The sequence below is a fragment of the Ictidomys tridecemlineatus genome, chromosome 4 (genome assembly GCF_052094955.1).
Source record: "Ictidomys tridecemlineatus isolate mIctTri1 chromosome 4, mIctTri1.hap1, whole genome shotgun sequence".
NCBI lineage: Eukaryota > Metazoa > Chordata > Mammalia > Rodentia > Sciuridae > Ictidomys > Ictidomys tridecemlineatus.
This window is the reverse complement of record NC_135480.1, coordinates 152,416,923-152,434,357: the sequence shown is the minus strand read 5'-3', so window position 1 is coordinate 152,434,357 and position 17,435 is coordinate 152,416,923. Positions and strand designations below refer to the sequence as shown.

At 34.9% G+C, this 17,435-nt stretch overlaps 1 protein-coding gene across 49 annotated transcripts in view; it reads left to right on the top strand.

Annotated features, from left to right (window-relative positions):
• Ptprd (protein tyrosine phosphatase receptor type D) overlaps positions 1-17,435 on the top strand; it is a 2,128,582-nt gene that overhangs the window by 887,335 nt on the left and 1,223,812 nt on the right. The window lies entirely within an intron of this gene.

The window sequence follows — 17,435 nt, the reverse complement described above, 5'->3', positions numbered from 1 at the left end:
AAAAAGAAGAAAATATTTATATGTTGATTCCAATTCACAGAAATATAGTTGTCCTCCTTAGGACAGACACTCGTTGGGTAATCTATCCTTTAAAAAATAGAATGTCCTCTCTTATTCAAATATTAAATAGTATTCACTCAGTATATTGTTCAGCATCAAATGACATCTAATCCATCCATTCATTTCTGTCTTGAATTTCCTCATTTCATCTTTAATCTCCTCTTCAAATCCTACAGAGGTACACATGTCTTACCTCTCTAACTGGTTATCCCACAGTGTAGCTAAGTTTCAAAATAGCACAAGTACTCAACATAAAAGTAACTTGTAATCCCTGCTCTGTGGGAATTGATACTTAGAGTTCCCATTAACACAGTGGGAACTTATATACTTAACTCTACACCCATTCAAATGAAAGGATAATGCAAACTGCACAGGAATTTACTCAAATCAGATATCAGGATTTTTGCCATTTTAGAATTGACTGCTTCTTAGATTATATCTTTTGATGAGATAGAAACTACTGCTATGAAAGATATCATTTTATTATGTGTTCATAGTTTGGTGGTTACATCATGAAATAAGAATATTACTTAGTAAAGATATAATCAAGCACTTATTTCCTTCCTTGTATGGTATAGGCAATTGTGTAAATTTAAATAATCAGCAAGTTCAAATAGTGACAGGAGACTGCTCATAAAGTGACAGCATAAACATATAACATACAAACATTCTCATTTGATATAATGAATGATCACAATATTTTTATTCCCACTGCTCTCATTTATTGCCCTTGAGCTGCATAATTATTTATAGCATTGAAATTAACAATAACAATGACCTCTTCCTCCACTCTCACTTTTATAAGAAATCAGAAAAATAAAGAAAATAACCTATCATTTATTGATGAGCCTTTATTATAAGATGCAACAACGTTTGGTGTTTTCAAGCACTTTGACATTCACAGTGATTTTAGTATAATCTGCCTAGATATCAGATACATTCATATTCAAATAGAGTTCTACCATATGTTAATTTGAAAGGGAAAAACATCACATTGCTAGGATCAGGATTTTTTTGCCAAACAATTGAAGTTGCTTTTGTCAAAATGAGCACATTAATGCCTGGTAAAATGTGTAGCATTTTAAAAAATAAGTAAAAAAAAATTTCGATTTGATTATACTCTGTCATAAAGATTCATTTTCAGATAACAAGTTTTCTTCTTCAATGGCATTTAGGTAAAGGGGGAAATTACCAAGCATGTAGACCTCCAATTTTGACTAGGTGATGTATATGCATGTGATAGTTTGGACAACATATGCTGCCTGTATAGACAGTCTACTTATGCTAATGATTTGCACTGGAGACAGTGCCAATTATCCTGATATATTATTCAGAGAAATGAATTTTGTGAATTTCAAGTACAAGATTTTATGTAAAAATGTCTGTGATTAGTGTAAGAGATTTCCTCCAATTCTAAATTCATTGAGTCTTATCCTTTAATTATACATAGGGTAACCTATGACTTTTAGAAAGCATTTTTAATTATCTTTTTGTGAACATCTGTAAGATTACAGATTGAGCTGAAGGAATGGAATAGATATCTTTCTTTTAGAAAGGGTCAGACTACTCACTTATCATCATTATAGATGATTAATAACATTTAACATTAGGTATAGATTCTATATGCAATGGCAACACAAGGGATTAATATGTCTTACTTTGAAAGAAAGAAAACTTAGAATTTGGAAGTAGTTTGAATTACATTTTGATGAGATATTTGATAGCTCCCCATCATATATAGAATAAAGCTCAAACACATTGATGTGATTTTGAATTTCTCTACCTACTCATTATAACTTGTCTTTCTACATTGGATCTTTTGTCCCTTATTTTGGATTTTGTCATAAGGACATTCTCATACAGTTATCTAAGCATCAGTTTTCCTGAAGGAATGTTCTGGACTTTCTCCTTTTTATATAGCCCCCATTTCTATCTCTGGATCTAACTTTTTCTTCTCCATTAAATGCCTCCCTTAATTTAAATCTAAGAATTATTTCCTATTTACCAATACCTTTCCCTTAGTTAATCCATTGGGAAGTCTACAATCTTCTCATCTTCCATACTCATTCATATATCTTTATCTGTATGTCTATCTATTTTATTGTATGGTTTGTCAGGTATCCTTTTGAGCTCCCAAGTAAAATCTGTAAGGTAAGAGTTTATGTCCTATGGGGAGATCCATTAAGAGGTAGTTCAAAGCAAAAATGAAGCAAGCCAATATTTTTTTTAAGAGAGAGAGAGAGAGAGAGAGAGAGAGAGAGAAAGGGAGACAGAATGAATGAATCTTTTTTTGTAGATGGACACAACACAATGCCTTTATTTTTATGTGGTGCTGAGAATCGAACCTGGGTCCCACCTGTGCTAGGCGAGTGCTCTACTGCTGAGCCACAATCCCAGCCCAAAGCCAATATTTTATTACCTTTTTTGTCATGTTATTTTGTTTTATAATGACCAACATGTTATTTTCAGAGGAATTTACTTAAATATTGAAAATTTTTTCTGTTTAATCACATATTAATTTTCATGTAATAGTTGTATAAATTAAAGCTGTATAAATTGTATGGGGTAAATGTGATGTTTCAATACATTAAGCATTGAGCAATGCTCAAATCAGAATTATTATTAGCATATGTATCACCTCAAACATTTGTTTGGGAGTGAAACACTGAAAGGTTTGATTTCTTGTCATTTTGATGAATAACATGTATAATACATATTATATATATACATGTGTTATATCCATTGTGTGTATATATAATATAATATATGTTATATATCAAAATATTATATAATATATTAAAATATATGTTATGTATCAAAATACATATGTACATATATAATATATATTATATATAAATGTACATATATATAATATGTATCTTACTGTTCAATAGCATACCAGAGTTTGTTCCTCTTATCTGACTAAATTATTGTATGACTAACCTGATCTCCTCATCCCCAACTTCTGATAAAACCCCTGTTCTCTCTCTGTACTGCTATGAAAACTTTTATGAATGTGATCATAGAATATTTATATTTATATTTCTTGCTTATTTCACTTGATATAATGTCCTCTAGGTTCATCCATAAGGAATTTCATCTTCTTTATGGTGGAATAGGACTTTATGTGCATATATACCATACTTTATTTATCTACTCATCTATTGATGGATGCTAAGGATGATTTCATATCTCAACTATTGAAAATAATGCTACAAAAACATGCAAGTGTAGATGTCTGTTCAATATACTGACTTTATTTTCTTTGGATATATACCCATTGGTAGCTTTAATGAATCATATGGTAGTTCTATTTTTACATTTTTGGGAAACTTCCATGCTATTTTCCATAACTGTAGTGCTAATTATATTCCTACCAATAATGTATAAGGGTCTTTGTTTCTCCTCATGCTTGTAAGCACTTGTCTTTTGTCAGCTGAATTTTAACAAAAGAACTAAGAGCAGATATGGGGGAAAGGACAGTTTCTTCAATAAACGATGCTGAGAAAATTGTAAATTCAATCCTGAAGAATGAAACTAGATCTTCATTTCTCACCATACACAAAAAATTACTTAAAATATATTAAAGATGGATATGTAGCAATTGAAACCACAAAATTACTAGACATAAAACCTAGGGAAAATGCTTCTGGACACTGAAACAGGCAAGGATTTTTTAATTTTAGTAAGACCTCCAAAGCAGAGGAAATAAAAAGGATAGACAAATTGGATTATGTCAAGCTAAAAGCTTCAGTACAATAAAGGATACAATCAACAGTATACAGATTATGTACCAGTGGGAGAAATACTTGCAAATTAAAAATATAATGAGAGTTTGATTTCCCAAATCCACAAGGATTTCAAGCAACTTAACAGCAAATTGTCATCGTTGTTGTCATCATCATCATCATCATCATCATCATCATCATCATCATCATCAGATTAAGACATGGACAGAAGAGCTAAATAGACATTTTCCAAAAGAAGATATAAAAAATGTCAACATAGGGCTGGGGATATAGCTCAGTTGGCAAAGTGCTTACCTTATATGCACAAACCCTGAGTTCAATCCCCAGGAACAAACACACACACACACACACACAAAAAAAAAATCAATATCACCAATCATTAGGGAAGCAAAAACTAAAATCACAATGAGGTATCACCTCAACTCTAGTTAGCATGGCTATTAGCATTATTTTTTGAAGTCATTTTGGTGATCTTTGAATAGCATTACTGTCAATATTGTACTTTATTGAGGTATAATGATTTATCTTTTCCAGAAGTAAAAGTTTTAACTATCAGGTTGTTTATTTTCATGATGAAAATGAGTTTGTGATTGTTTTCTATTGTAGAATGATGCTCTCTGCTAATTTTGAATGATTGCTTTTTATGCTTTGCTGTGTCTAGTGTCATCAACACAAATAGGGAAGATGCACTTGGAATATGTGGGTGGCTTCTTGCTCCTTTGTATTCTGTGGCATTGTTTTGTTCTGCATTGGGTTAGGTGTGAGGCTGAGCTTGCTGGACTTTCATTTTCTTCTACAATTCAAGCCTAAAACCTGGTGAATATTGAAGACTATGATGAAAGTATAAGAAAAAAGATCCTATGCTTTGAATAAGGAACAATGCCTGGAGAACCCATTGAGGCATAGAAAACTGTTGCAGCTTGCTTTTAAACTCAGAGGAGTCAAACTTAACCTTGAAAGAATAACTTGTGGCTCTGTGCATGCCAAATGAAACCACTGATATATATATATAGATAGATAGATAGATATAGATATAGATATAGATATAGATATAGATATAGATATAGATATAGATATAGATATAGATATAGATATATAGCTTACATGAACTGTAAGTGTGTGATTTTTCTGTCAGCTGCATCTTGTGTATATTTTCATGGATAGGTAGAATTTTATGCCTGGGAGTAAAGTGAAATATTACAATCAAATCAGACTTTTCCTTTTCTCTTTTCTTTTCTTTTCTTTTCTTTTCTTTTCTTTTCTTTTCTTTTCTTTTCTTTTCTTTCTTTCTTTCTTTCTTTCTTTTTAAATGAATGAGGTGACTAGTCTAAGATCATACAACAAAAGGGTAAAAAAAACTAATTAAATACTTGTTTATGTGATTACAAGAGTTCCACTCTTCAACTTTTGCAACAGGCTCTTTTTGTTTTTAAATGATAGCAGGGCTGTGTCTGCTTCTTTAAGTCAATTGCACTTTCATTAAAGACATTGAAAATGGAAGAGGTTTATACTCTACATCCACTAATAGTTTATATTTTACTTTAGTTTTGCATAGAGTCAGATTTAATTTCTTATTTTTAATTGATAAATATGTGTGTAATGCTTTATGTATAAATGTACTATGGGCTCTATATGGACAGTATGGTGCAGAATCTAATTTCTAATGTTAAAAAAGTTTAATGCAGTCTTATTTGAGACATTAGACATGAATGCAAATTACAATAATAAAGTACGATATATGAATGTCGTAAAATCAGTGTATTGGAAAGTCTCTACTATTTGGAGGATGACAGTGGAGTTCCTTTATTTTCTAGTCACTGTTGCTCTCAGGTTTTATATACTGACTCCTTGGTTTTTGATAGCTCTTTTAATGGTATTCTGCTCAGATTTCATAAATTATTCCCAATAAAAGTTTGTTATCCAAGTATTTGAGCCTCATCCTAGATCATTTTAAAATTTTAAAGTCAATTCATGTTCCTTTTTTCCCTTTCCTCACTGCAGGCTGGAATTAAGGGTTCAATGACTTGAAGTGCCAGGTGTAGGAAAGCAGGGTGCAGGCTGAATCTTACAAGCCATCTTTCTCTTACCTTCTTTTCTAGGTGAAGATAAGGGAGTAGGGGGGTATAGGAGAAGAACAAGCCTTTCCTTGGCTACTGCTATCTCATTTCTCATTTGCTATCCAAAATTAATGTCTGGAATTTTATATATGACCTAAATAAAAGTTGTGGCCATCTCCAAACTGTCCCTGTAAGGAAGAGCCCTTCTCCATCTGCAACCTTCAGTATCTGTGTCTCCTATAAAATGCCTGGCCACTGCTTCCACCTGCCCTGCTGCTGGCTCAGCTTCCCTACTGTGTGCCTTCTTTGTACTCCTCACTAAGGTGTCCTACAAAGACTGTAGCCCTCAATCCCAGCCCCCCCCCCAGAATCAGACTCAGATCAGGAACAATCTTTCTTACTTTTCAGAACCTAGAAATATGGGGGACAGCTGCTCTTACCTCCTTTCTCCTGGAAGTTCTTCACTTTGTCAGGTCTCACACATTCTCATCTTTCCCACTCTTGCCACATGAGACAAGACTTCTCCCTAATCAGACATGCACTGAGAAGCAGAATACTATTTTCTCTTCCTTGGAAGCACACAGCATTGTTTTGAATGATACTCATAAAGCATCTGCCTCTAACACTTCAAATTCCAAGGGGAAGTAACTCATTCCTTTCCCCAAAAGACATTTCCTCTCTCCTGTAACCCTTCTGTCAACTGCCTTAGGGAGGGGGACAGGAACAGGAGCTTCGTTGGTGGTATCAGTTAGAGCCAGTGCTCCCATCTGTCATTTCTCAAAAAGTTTTGTGCAGAGCAGGCTACCCTCAGAGCTAGTGAATCTTGGAACTTAAAAAGTAAAGTACATTGTGTTTTTAATTGTTCAACTGTAGAACTTAGCTGCAAGTCTAAAAACCTCCATACCTTTCTTTAGTGTCTTGTTATAAGGGCAATAATAAAGATCCAAGAGAGTTCTTTGAACTAGAAGAAGCAGCCACACATCCTATTGGAATCAGGACATCAATCTTCAAATAAAAAAAAGTGGCACTTAAGGCAACTCATTATAGTGATATATTAGATAAAGTTAAATAAATTAAATACATTATATATATATATTATATTTAATCAAATACTGTAAATCAAAGATAAATGCACACACAAATGTATAGTATTTCTCTCCAGAACTCTTTCTGTGTGTGTGTGTGCTTGTGTGTGTGTGTGTGTGTGTTTGTGTGTCTTGCAAGAATATAATTAATATAACTATATATAACTAGGATCTGCATCAAGTCATTGCTTTTATAAAATAATTTTGTAAAAACATAAGAGAATTTCATGAAGTTATTAAGATTATATAATCATGGGAATATTTGTAAAGATAGTTATTAGCACATACCTCTTAAGATTGCAAAGAAAGAGGAAAGAATTGATGACTTTTATTTCCTTCAGTATTTCTGAAGGGAGACGATAATTTTTAATTTATATTCTGTCTTTAAGAATTTTTCAAAGTAAAATCACTTTGGAATAACAAATTCTTTTTGGCCAAGGGGAATGAAACATTTGAGCTGTTTTAGGAACTCTATGTGGCAACTGTGTGCAGACCCTGAAGACCAATGGCAAAACTGAGCCAAAGAGATGGACCAAGTGAGAAATCATCAGAAATGATCAGATGTGTAGGGAGAAATCAGAGATGGTCAACAGTAATGAGGCACAAATCAGGGGAAGCTGGGAGATGATTGTGTTGGACATGCCGATTTTATGTTGCCTATGGAATATAAAGTAGGCTACTCTGAAAGGAGAACAAGAATGCCAGAGTCCTCAGGGCAGGCCAAAGGCAAGAACTACCACAGAACATGTCAAAGGAAAGTTCTTGAAGTGTCTGAGGATACCAAAGTGGGCCAGGTCAAGAAGAAAACTAAGAAACAGGGTTAGCTAAGGTCTTTATTTATACAGTAATTTAATGAGGTCAGACTATTGATTTAAGATTTTACTTGTCAAACTAGGGAGAAATAATATGACTGGCAAAAGGAGCCAGGGACATCATATGTTAAATTAAATAGAATAGGATGTGTTTGTATCTCTGAATAATCTATTCTTTCCCTGTGTTTCTATTGCACTATGTCTTAGTAAGTTAATTTTATTATATTTTTGAAGTAGTTATAAAAGAGTATCCAATGCCCTTGAGTAAATTAATGTTCCATTTTCAAGCACATGTTTTAAAATGAAGACTCTGATTTTTTTTCTTCTCCCCAATATGTATGTATCTCTCTCTCAAACCTTCTATCCTCTGTTAGAATTGCTCTTTAGCATCACCTTGCACAGTGTCTAATAAGTCACAGGGTTTAAAATGAATTTCTGATAAAGGAAAGCTATCCACACAGAGGCAAATTCATAACTCAGAACTACTAGACAGGAAATTATCTCAAGTGGTTTCAAATATTGAAATCACTCTAACTTCTCTTGGCAAACTCTTTCCTACTATCTCCTATGTCTCCACTAGAAGAGATAGAAGAAGTTCAGTAAGCATATCAACCAATTTGTTATTTGTTAAAAATTTGTCTTTCACTTTGTTAAAAATTACCTCAGAAGTGTAGTCCCATCTTGCTGAGAAGAGATGAATAATCTGAGAAAATTTTATTGTTCTGGAATCATGCTTGCATTTTGAGAGGAATCTCATCACATAGATTTAAATTAATTCATTTATCTCTAGCTCTCTCATCATGTCAGCAAAGTAATAAATTATTAACATAAATGGCAAATAAACTGACTACAAGCAAGTCAGGCAGAGGAATTGTCTAAAGATCTACAACAAGCTTTGACATTACTATTGCAATAGATATGTAATTTTCCTTGAATTTTGGAAAGCTCTGGCTTTCTTATAGTATTCTTGTATTACTCTGAAACTCATAACAAATTCATATTTAAGGTTGAGGATTTTTATCATTGAATTTGCTTCTATTGATTCCTACATTTCTTTTCACTGAACATAAATTTAGTTGTAGTGGGGTTTTTTTTGTTGTTTTGGTTTGGTTTGGTTTGGTTTTGGTGATAAAAACATATTTAAGGTAAGATTGTCTGAATTTGTGTTAGTGTGGGTAAGTAATTCAGGGCAAGACATTTTGTGCAAAACTTGTTTTTTTCAAACCAGTTCTCATCTTTCAAATAGATCTCTATTTCACAGTGCTTCAGTTGCAAATTAAATATCATATGTAAAGTACTTAAGTATCATAAACACTTGGTTCTCATCAATTAGTTTTAAGTACACATACTGCTACATGAAAATTTCAAAAAAAAATCACCTTTTCCTTTTTTCCATATCCCCTTCTCCCTCCCCCACCCCTCTTGCCATCTCCTCCTCCCTCTCTCCTCACCTTTCTATTCTACCTTCTTTCTCTTCTTTCCCTTCCTTCTACCCTCCTTCCCTTGTTTTAAGGTTGTTGTTTTTTCCCCCAGTGTTTGTTTGAATTTTCATCAAATCGTTCAGCAAGAAGCCTTAATACAGAATTCAATATTTTAAGCCATTTGAGGTAAATCCTTCCCTGGTAGTTCTGGAGTGTGAATTAACCTGTTTGTGAATGGCTTTTGTTTCTTATATATTTATTAACCTATGTCTTATTATAAACTATGTTAGGTATTGAGAAGCTACAGGGTATAAAATCAGAGCCTTAGTTTTTAGTCTGCTTTGCAAGCATCTTTATAGAAATATACCACCACCCTATGCACACTGAAGAACTGAATTACCCCACATAGGTATTGACTAGGTTTTATGGAAGGAAATGATAAATGCAGGTTTCCTGCTAACTAAAGTGAAGTAGGGGAGCTAGGAACATCAAGGATATTTTCCCATTGTGAACTTTTTAAATTCTAGACCAAGCCTGGGAAAACTATGGCTCATAGCCTTAAACCAGCTTTGCCTGTGTTTGCATTGGAACACAGTCACACTCATTTGTTTATCTGTTGTTTATGGCTGCCTTTTGGGCTACAAGAGCAGAAATGAGGAGTTGTAGCAAAACCTTACGTCCTGAAAAACCAAATTATTTTGTTGTGCTCAGTTTTCTGATAGTTATTTGTTGTAGGAGAAATGTCTCCACCAGTATCTATGAGAGTGCTGGCTCCCTAAACACCGGCTTTCTTCTCTTTACAGTTAACTGTTCTTCTTTGCTTTGCTGGAGCTTCAAATAGAATATACTTGCCTGTTGCATGTGAAGAAACTTCCCAAAATATCCTATAACTTCTCAACCTGTTTGAGTAACTATAGCTCAAACCATCTGCAAAAATCAAGATTTCCTGTAGTCACAAATGGGTGACTGTGTCTTACTTTGAACCCTTATGTTTTTCAATTTTTTTTTATTATTATTCTCCTTCTGTTCCACCCCCACCCCCATTACAAAGAAGCAGTATTTGTTCACCTGGGTCTAGTTCAGAGGAGCTAGTGTGGTATTGAAGTCTAAGCAGAAATTTGGAGCTGCCCATGGCTGAAAACAGACAGGAGCTCCTTGGTAGCCACACAGGCTGCTGTTCCATGGCCTGCTCCTGCTCCTAGCCTCTCCATGCCTCTCTGAGGCATGCTGCATCACAGACAGCTCTGCAAGTTCACCCTGGAGCAGTTCCTGGGGGACTAGCCAGCAGGCTTCTTTCTATTGTTCTTCCCAGGATCCAGGAACTACAACACACTGCTTCTGCTCCCCTGTTTACTTCCAAATTCCTTCGGCATTGTGTCTCACATCTGTGACCCAGCTCTGACTTTAGAAGGAAATGTAATTGAGTAGGAAGCACACCAGACAAGGAATAGGTAAAGGTAGATCCAAGTACTACCTCTGTATTTCACCATCTCAGTGAATCATTTAATGTACCTCTCTAGGCCTAAGTCATGGCTATGTATTTAAGAGTCAGATAACGAAAGTGATTATTCTTTTGGCACTATTAATCACTAGGTACAAGGCAAGTATTTCTTTCATCTTTGCAGCAATTCTTTAATATTGAGTCAACCAAATTTTAAAGGAAAGGAAATTTAAGTAACCCAAGGCCACATTTCTGGTAACCAATGGGTAAGTTCCAGCCTCATCCCACTGTAACATTTCCACTTTTTTTCCACAAATATATTCAATTTATCTATTACCAACTAACCATAAATAAACATAACCAGAGTTCTAGAACTGGGCCTACTAGAAGATCCCCAAGTCTGATCCTCTTTGTTAGTACTGACTACATCCCACTGAAACATGCTTGAGAAAGTAGATACACTAGGCTTTTGAACTGGAAATTGGGTCTCACAAAGCTGAATTTTGACAGTTACAAAACAGTGACAGTAGTTAAAAGAAATAACAATTATTAGAATATAGAGTAACAAAAATGGCCAAACAGGAAAGGAGATAAAAGAAACACTTAATAGTGCAATTTTTAAAAATAAAATTTAAGATGATGGCAATTAACTAAGATTTGTCTTATCCACTAGTAAGTATTTGGGTTTTCTACGTAATAGTGATACTGCCGGTTATCAATGACAAGTTCTGCTTCCTTTCATGTTGAAGGATAACATTAGAGAAGCGTGCCAAGGCAAGCAGATAAAACAGGATTTATTTTAAAAAGAGGTAATATAGACTTCTCCAGGGAGGGAGAAGGGGCCAATTGCTGGTATCCTGTTCTCCCAAGAAGCAAGGTGTTCTGCCCTTTTTATATGTCTTAGGCTTCCTTTGTTTTCCTGGTCTCTTCCCCTTATCTCTTTTCTTCCTGCATACTGGGAGTGATGGGGCTGGATGGAGCAGCCCAGGACACATTAATTAACAATTTTTATAACTCCCTGTAGGGAGGGACAATTCCTGGGACAGGTTACCTTAGCAACAGGTTGGCACAGGGGCAGGTTATCTTGATAAGGGTAAAGGAGGGGCTCTGAAAGCATTTCAGTCACTCAGGGGACAGTTTCCAACTTCCCAGACTCACTGGAATTGGCCTCCTTGATTTACCTATCCATACTGACTGTCTAATTCTGGTTTCAATAGTGTTTTGATAAGGTCACAAATTGTTCATTGATTTATGACTCATACCATTGGTTGATCCACATTTGATGTATATTGGAAATTAATGTTTATCATGAGGGCACATTCACAGAGATGCTATTATTTTTTTTAAAGGTTCCAGACCCACAAGATGAGTATCCTTTTCCCTGGTTTTGAACTTGCACTTATATATTCTTTTTTATTTTTATTTTTTAAGTTCTTTTTGGATGTACATCGCAGTAGATTGTGTTTGGGCATATTACATATACATGGAGTATAACTAATCCTAATTAGGATCCAATTCTTGTGGTTGTATACATGATGTGGAATTTTAATATTTTCTTTGATATGTGTATGCTAAACTATAACAAGGTAGGGTAGGGAGGGGAAGAATAGAAATTCACAGGATTAGATAATAGGAAATAATAGGAAATGAAGGGAAGGGAGGGGAGATGGTATTAGGAAAGTATAATGAATCAGACATGACTTTCATAACTTTCCTATTTAATTATATATGTACACACACACACACACACACACACACATATATGTACATATATATTTTTTTTCTTTTTTAGGGAGGGTGCTGGGGATTGAACTCATGGGCACTCAACCACTGAGCCACATCCCCAGCCCTATTTTGTATTTTTCATTGAAAGACAGAATCTCACTGAGTTGCTTAGTACCTTGATTTTGTTGAGGCTGGCTTTGAACTCAGATCCTCCTTCCTCAGCCTCCCAAGCTGCTGGAATTACAGGCATATGTCACCATGCCTGGCCACATATTGCTTTTATTTTTGCCAAATCACCAAAACTTTAGATTGGGGCAATCTATAACTAAGGGAGATTGATTGCACAGCAAAAATATTGTAGACCAATACATACTGCTTCTTCAGGTTGTTTCTAAAAAATCCATTGGCTTTTTACAAGAATATAGTAAACTTATTGTGCAATACTTTTCAAACTTCAATGTACAAGAGATTATGACTCAGGAAATCCGGGATGAGACCCAGGTTTTTGAATTCGTAATAAGCAGCCAGATGGCTGCAGTTTGGCTTTTGGGCTCACTGGAGTAGCCCCATAATTGACTGTTGTATCATTTATATCCTACAGTGTGGCAAGGTGCTTGGCATTTAGTAAGAAATGAATTGAATGGATAATCAAAAAGGCTAATAGGGGCAATGTGAGGCATTCATTTAGTTAGTGATTCATTATTGCATGCTTGATGGATACTGTCATGGAATGAACATTGTAGGAGATACTTGAAAAAACAATGCTAGGTATTACTCAATGCTTCCAAAGAACATAAAATGTAACCAGGGTGTTAGAATACTGGAAAGTTAATTTTAAATAATCTGTAAATGTTATTAAAGAGGTAATTCGTAGGTACTAGAAAAGAGACTGTTTTTTTCAAAAACATCTTAATTTTGCAACATTGAAGGAACCATCCAGTTTCTTACAAGCCACTGTTTCTTTTTTATTTGATCTTTTTAGATGTACATGACAATAGAGTATATTTTGATGTATTATGCATACATAGACTACAACCCATTTCAATTAGGATCCCATTCTTCTAAGTGTACATAATGTGGAGTTACACTGGTTGTGTATTCATTTATGAGCAAAGGAAAGTTTTGTTCAGTTTATTTTACTGTCTTTCCTATTCCCATTCCCTGCTCCCTTACTTCCATTCCCCTTGGTCTAATTCAATGAACTTCTGTACTTCCTCTCCCTACGCTCCCTTGTTGTGGTTTAGCATCCACATATGAGAGAGAACATTTGGCCTTTGGTTTGGGGGACTATAAATCACTGTTTCTTGATTCATATAATAGCGATAGCAATAATACAAAATTACAAAAATAATGTTTTGCCTGTTACATTATTATGTTAAAGGGTTGTGTGAAAGTGTGAGGATGAATTGTGAAAGATAGCATATATATACAAGTAATATTATAAATCTCTTCCTCCTTTATAGGGATGTCTAGGTTCTCTCACCCCCTTTCAGTATGGTTGATTGGTTGCTAAGATCATGTCTCTTCCCTCGTAGGGTAGCAAAGTGGATCTCTGTCTAATTTACAAAGGAGGAGCTACAGGTTGCCTATCTCTTTGAGATGAAATCTGTAGGACTTGGAGTTATAAACTAGTATCATTCTATCTGGGCTCTTAGAATCTTTTCCCTTCAAGCTGTAGGAACTATTGACTAATTGGTGAAGCTGCTGAAAATAATAGAGAGTTCTGCCTTGAGATCCCTGTCCCTCTAACCATGTTTAGGGCACACTGTTGTTCTAGGGCAAATCTTAAACATCATCATTGTCTCACTGTATCCTTGATAGTTGAGCACTGCAAATATATTTTACTAATACTCAGAAGGGACAATATAATATTTTCCCCCACCTAGGATCACAGAAGTATTCAAATTTTACTCTACAGGACTAAGGTTCATGAAATTTTGCAAATTTCAGTGATAAGTAGGTAGGAGTATGGTTAATAGAGCTTAGTGCATTTTTTTCCATTGAGATGTAATAGTACTTATTTGTATAGTATGTAAATGATAGGAAACAATGAGAGGAAAAAGGAGGAAACTTGAGTTTTCTGAATAATGACTCGATATACTAGTGGGGAAATATTCAGCATGACATTCTCAACACAAAGTCTCTGGTTCTGAAATTAGTCCTTGATTGCCTGGTATGTGTGTTTTCTTGTGGAAAAAAAATATGAAGCACAGAAAATAAACCTGTTTATCTTGGCAGTCAGCATCTTGAATTTCATTTTTAATGAGTGCTAAACAGGTGGAATCAGAGTTGAATGCAGCAGATCTACGGGGTCTAATTTCAAAAACATTAGTTCCCTTTTTTGTTCCCTATTCTATAAACAAGTCACATCAAATTATTCTTGTTCCATAATGCTTTCCAGGTAGATTTCATGTTTTGAGACACTTTCTGGGGACAAGATTGTAGGGGCCCTTAAGAGGAATATATTAATATAAACAAATGAAAATAAAGCAAAGGATAAAGCCCCATTCAGAACATCCCAGGCAGCACAGGCAGCATTTCCATTATACCATCACAATCCACAGGAAGCCACTGGCTGAGGATTCTGCAAGAAAAAGAAGCCCAGCCCAGGCATGCTCTACTTCACACTTTAACTAAATGTATTTAAAAAAATAGAATGCCTCTAAAAGCAGATTGCACCTTATAGTCTTCTTTTTCAGAGGGTTTAAAAATGTCTTAAGAAAGGGTAATGCCTGTTTGGGATTTATGATTATTACTCATAGGCTTTATTGTGAATCCTGCCTTCACACTGAGCATCCATAGCGCATCCACAGGGAGCATCTAGAGGCAGGCTCATCGTTTAAAGTTGTTTTGATAATAATTTATCCTAGAGTCTGACTCAATTGTTCTGCATGTATTACATAGAACTTCTATGGAACATCAAACATATTTATTGATAGGAGAAAACTGTGTCTTTATGAGTGTTTCTGTAATGAAATAGGATGAAGGATGTGGAAAGTCATTGGCAGTTTCAGTTCAAGTGGTACTCTGCAGGAGAAAAATGGGAATGTTTTTATGGACATGAAATAAAATTCTAAAAATAGATGAGGCGTTCTCCTAATATCCACTAGTTGATAATATATAGCCATATTGTCCTTCGTGAATGGAGAGGGCACTGAAAATTCTTTTTTGGTGCCAAAAGTATTCACAGTCAGAAGAAATGATGATTATGCACCTCCTGCTTTTTGCAGCCTGGTCAGTGAGTACTCTCCAAGGTATTAAGTCCCCTTCTGTGGTAGTTAAGGAAGAATACTGAGTACTGGGTAGTGAGCAAAAATTTCTTTATTTCCTCCTCTTTATCCCAACCCCTGTCCTCCACAGACACCAACCCAAGGGGAACTGGGTCTCAGGTTCACACTGTTGAGAAGGTAACCCTCCATCTCTGGAGCACTGACTTGCAATAAAAGCTATTACCTTGTTGGCCACGTACCATATCATTTTGCTGCCTGCTAATGCTTTGCTCCTTTTTTTCTTTTAATTTGCATTTAGAAGAGCTAGCAACCTCACTTGGCAAAGCTAACTGCTGATGTAGCCAACGATAAAGTACGATGTCATCCCTCGAATTTCTAAAATTAGAACGAAACAGAGTGCTAACATACATTTTTTTTTCTGAAGACTGAACCTGTTTTAATTTTGTCAAAATAGTAAAAAATAAGTTATTCTAATGTTAACATAGATCATAGCATTAAAATTTATGTTGAAAGATCAAACTTGAAAATTAGAGGGGGTGGGAGAGAATAGATCAAAAAAGAATAAAGTCTGTAAAAAGACATCGAATCAGACAATGACACTTGGAATAGTCTACTGAGAAAGGTTGTGGCTTAGTATTTTGTTTGGTGTAATTTGGGAGAAAAATAATAATCCACTCACATAGATAAAGCTCTTTATAAATGAGTGTGTTTTGGAAGACAAACTTCCCAGTGTACAAGTGAAGGATGAATATGGTTGCCATTATGGTTTAGATAAGAAATGTCCCCCAAATCATGTGAGATAATGCAAGAAAGTTTAAACATGAAATTTTTGGGTTATGAGAGCTTTAATGTAATCAGTACATTAATCCTCTGATATATATTCACTAGGTGGCAAATGTTGGCAGGTGGGGGGTGAATACAGGAGAATGGTCGCTGTGAGTATGCATTTGGCATTTATGTTTTATTCCTGGTGAGCAGAACTCTCTCTGCTTCCTAATGAACATGACCTAAGATGTTTTCCTCCTCCATGTCCTTCTGTCACATCCTTCTGCCTCACCTTGGGCCCTGAGCTAGGAAGTTGGCCCTCTACAAATTAAGACCTCTGAATCTGTGATCCTCAAATAAACTTTTCCTCCCCTATGGTATTCTTGTCGGGTCTTTTTGGTCATGGTGATGAGAAGTTGAATAAAACAAACTTTATTAACTACCAGCCCAGCTTGGAATAATAGGCTAGTTGATTAAAAAAAAAATATTTGGCAAAGTTCTTACCTTCAAGGGGGCTTTTATATGATTAAATATAGGTGTCCAAATTCTTTTCTGTTTCAAAAATGTACAATTTTCTCTCTAATTTGGACATCAGGGCTCTGTTACACTAGATAGATTTATGTATTCAGCTGCTTCTACTACCTGGAGCTCTGAACAGTACCATACTAAAGGTACTGAGAAACTCCAAAAACCAGGTCTACGTCTCAGAGAATTGGAGTTTTCTGTTAAAAGGACTTTAATGACAAGTAAAACTATACAAGGTTAATGAAAGCAACTCTACATATTGAAAACCAACCATTCCTTCAGCTCTCTCTACTGCTTTCTCCTCCTGTATATATGGGTAAGTGTGTGCGTATGTACATCTACATATAGACAGTGTGTGTATGTATATATTAACGGGCATATGCATATACATATATTTAGAATTTGGTTTCATGATCTAGTATGACTGTCAAGATTAGCGAATATCAAAATTAATATAAAACATTTCAAGATTCCTGTAGTAATGAATCCCACCATGATATATAATTATAATATACCAATAAAAATATGGAAGAGAAAACAAAATAAAAATTTAAAAAATAAGCCT